The 3,891-nt window shown below is 35.5% G+C and overlaps 2 pseudogenes; one reads left to right on the top strand and one right to left on the bottom strand.

Moving 5' to 3' along the window:
* The first annotated feature begins 375 nt into the window (after positions 1-375).
* LOC138828874 (U6 spliceosomal RNA) lies at positions 376-475 on the top strand (annotated as a pseudogene).
* Positions 476-2,582: 2,107 nt separating this feature from the next.
* On the bottom strand, positions 2,583-3,092 carry LOC138828873 (ankyrin repeat domain-containing protein 49 pseudogene; annotated as a pseudogene).
* Positions 3,093-3,891: the final 799 nt, after the last annotated feature.

Genomic DNA, 3,891 nt, shown 5'->3' on the forward strand with positions numbered 1-3,891 from the left:
GGGAAAATGTCAGCTGCAGAAGTTTAGAAGTAGCTCTTAAGCAAGGCTTACTTTGAATCTATTAGCTCCACAAAGCTAACTCAGTTGCATAAATAAGTACTGGAAAAAGCCATTACCTTAGGATCTAGCTATAAGTGCTTCAAAGTATGATCAAATCTAAAATGAAAAAGAATTAAAATTGTCATTCACAAAAAATACAAATGTGAGCAATCGACCGAACAATATAAATTTTTTTCACTATACATATTATTTTAGGGAAATAAGATCAATATTATTGTTAGGGACAATAAGGCTTCCTTGTTACAAAAAGGCACCCAAGGATATAAGCCTGTAAAAAGATTGCATCATTAACTACTTAAATTTAGAAGATACTACATGATTCAGCAGCCCATATACCCAAATTACAACAATACAGAGATTAACATGGTGCTTGCACAAGGATAATATGAAAATTTGTGAAGTATTCCATAGTTTTCATTCTTCAGATGCAAGAAATGAAAAACAGTTATTAAAAAGTTGATTACAAAATTACACGTGTGACAATACATGCAAGTGTTAGAATTAAATGTAAGTTTGATATCAGTGGATTAAACATTCACTTTAGAAAGGCCTTTATATACAATAACCTTTACAAAACTTTTGAAATTAGTTAACATGGTCATTTTATCCTTAAGAAATATACTAGTATAAGTGAAGGGTTAAAAATTAAAAACATCACTTTAACATTGCCATTACTAACTTGCTAACTGCTGATTTTGCTTCTGTAAATATGCTTGTATTCAGACCCCCTTCCCTGGCAGATAAAACTGGGCAGTGACTCCGGGATATTGGCCGGCCCAGATGTCCGGATATCAGCCCACCCCAGAACAAGGACAGCGGTTATAGATAGTACATGTTTTTCAGTTCCAGTTTAGTTCAGCAATCCCTGGGACGGATCTTGACAACGACCACCTGGCCAGACCATAAACTGGGCCAAATGTCAACCAATCATAGGCCTGTAACCATGTAAACCCTCCATTAAACCAACCATGAGCCAATTGTTTTACAAAGAGTGTTACAAAATTTCCCGCGTGGCAAAGTGATTGTTGGCATATATGATGATCTTTAAATGGACCAATCATGGGATGCTTTGTGTTATGCGTTAATCTTGTGATTTTTGCCTTTAAAAAGGCTTGTAACCGCTGCTCGGGGCTCTCTGACTGACCGGGGCAGAGAGTCCGTTTGCGCAAACGTCAAATAAATTCCTCTTGCTTATTGCATCTCCCAGCCTGGAGTCTGAGTTTCTGGGGCGCCCTCCCGTTGACGAAAGTCTCCTAGGAGTCTGGGGTCTTTCATAAGGACCTAGAAAAAAAGGAATCTTAAATTTTCTATATGGAATGTAATTTGAAAGGACTATTTATTAATGGATATATATATATATATATATATTTATATATTATAAAACAATGTTCAATTCAAAGTATATCCAGGAGAGAGTGAAATAGATTATGGATATTATTCAAACACAGAATATAGAATATTTTAAAAAATATTTTTTCAGACAATAAACAAATATCTTTAGTTTCTGTACTACTCCTTTCAACAGATGAGTTCAAATTATTTCTGATTAAAAAATCACAAAATCTGCAGAAATAATTATAGATGTATACAAACAACTAAAATACATTTTTACATCAAAGTCAGGCAATTCATTTGGAAAAATTCCACAGAATTTTTACAGTAAGATATTGCTGTTATTTGGGTTGTGAAAGTATTTTGTATGGACACAAAGAATGGATTGGCATTTTGAAGTTTAAGGAACTTAACTAATAGCTATGCTAAATAATGCTGCAATAAACATATTTGTTCTGGTAGCTTTAGTATGGTCTTGTTTGATGCCCATTAGTAGATGAATGGATTGAGAAAATAGAATTCTATGGAATGGAATTCTATACTTCCATGAGAAAGAATGACATTGTCCCATTTGTTAGGAAATGGAAAGACTTGGAAAAAAAATATTAAGTGAAGTAAGCCAGGCCCAAAAAAACATTGGTCCCATGGTTTCCCTTATTTGCAATAACTAGTACATGTCTGAGACAAGTCAAAATGATCAGATAAGTTGATGTTTGGCGAAATGAACCCTAAGATAAGGATTCAAATGTTTTTCTTCTTTCTTGCGATTGTTTCTAACATATTTATAAGATGATTTCTTTGTTGCTTTTTATGTCCCTCTCCCATGGTATAATCCCTGCTTTCATTGTATTTGATGTTGGTATGATTTGTGAAAGGGAAGGGGAAAAACAAATTGTTTAAATAGGGACACAGATTGACCCATTGCAACAATGAGATGTACAAGACATGTCGAAAAACGAACTTTACAACTTTGGTGGGGGGAGGGGTAGAGAGGGGAGGAGATGGGAAGGGATGGGAAGGGGAAATAAAGGAGGAGGCAACATGTTTGACAAGAAATGTACTCATTCCCTTACCTATGTAATTGTAACTCCTCTGTATGGTATTTTCACAAAAAAAAAAAAAACTCAACCAAAAAAAAAAAAAAAAGAAAAAAAAGGAAAAAAAAAGATACTTAACTGAACCATTATGACTTAAGAGAACAATTTCTTTCGACAGCCTTCCACAACTTCAAAGAGGTAGTGATACATACTTATCCTTTTGGTAATATCAAAGGCAGTTTCTTCAAACTTGTTCTTCAGTCCTGGTTTGATATAACGGTTGAACAGAAGGAGGTCCAGCGTACCTTCGCTATCTCTATACCCAGCAGCACAACGCAAGGGAGTTAAGAGGCCTTTAGTTTGGGCATTGCTATCTGCATAATGATGAAGTAAGAAAGAAGCCACTCTGGTATTATTCCAAGAATAAGCACTGTGCAGGGGTTTCCAACCATTCACATTTATTGCATGAATATCTGCTGCTTGAGGCAACAACTCACGAACAATATCTAACTGTCCACTGTAGGCTTCTAGATGAAGAGGGGTATATTCATCGTCATCTCTAGTATTCACATGAGTGGCCTTTATGGAAAGTAGTCTCCACACTCTACTAAGCCGATTATTTTCAGCAGCCCAAAGAAGAAATTTGCTTGGATCCGACTCCATTTTTTTTCTTGCAATTGATACCATTCATCACTTTTTCATTTTGTTCCTCATCTTCATCAGAATTGCTTAACTAGAGACTTTCAGTGCCAGTGGGAATAAGGTGTCTATGTATTTCCCCAATAGTTTACATTGGTTGAACTGGTGAGAAAAACACAGTGAATTTTCTGCATGTTTTTTTTCATTATTTATTTAATCTTTTTTCATTTTTATTATTCTAAATCATTCTAACTGGAAAGTAGGGAATTGATGGAGAACAGAGGAAAGACGTTCCTCCATATGCAAATGTACAGACTGAAAATGAGAATCAGTGTTGTCTTCTTGTGCAGCTTTTTCTAGGAATGAGAAAACAGAAGGTGGCTCAGTGGTAGAGTGCTTGCCTTGCACGTATAAGGCCCTGGATTCGATTCCTCAGCCCACATAAGCATAAAAATACAGAAGTGTGGCTGACACTTAAGTGGTAGAGTGCTAGCCTTCAGCTGAAGAGCTGAGGGACAGTGCCCAGGCCCATAGTTCAGGCCCCACGACTGACAAAAAAAAAGAAAAAAGAAATAATGCTTTCTATATAAATAATTTGGGAAATGGCAGAGCAGAAAGTGAAATGATTCAACCAAAAATATAAAAGCAAAATAAATTAGGATAATTGTGGAGCAGTCATATTATCTATGAGAACCATGAGAGGTGAAATGAGAGACAGAGAGATGTGCAATGCTCTAGCTAGCCACAAAATCCATGCCTCTGATCAATTTATAGAGCAAACAGAATTTTATTTTTTAAAAAAGATGGAAATAGAATTTATGTA

The sequence above is a fragment of the Dipodomys merriami genome, unplaced genomic scaffold (assembly GCF_024711535.1).
Source record: "Dipodomys merriami isolate MVZ:Mamm:240054 unplaced genomic scaffold, mDipMer1.0.p SCAF_1660, whole genome shotgun sequence".
In the NCBI taxonomy this organism is placed as follows: domain Eukaryota; kingdom Metazoa; phylum Chordata; class Mammalia; order Rodentia; family Heteromyidae; genus Dipodomys; species Dipodomys merriami.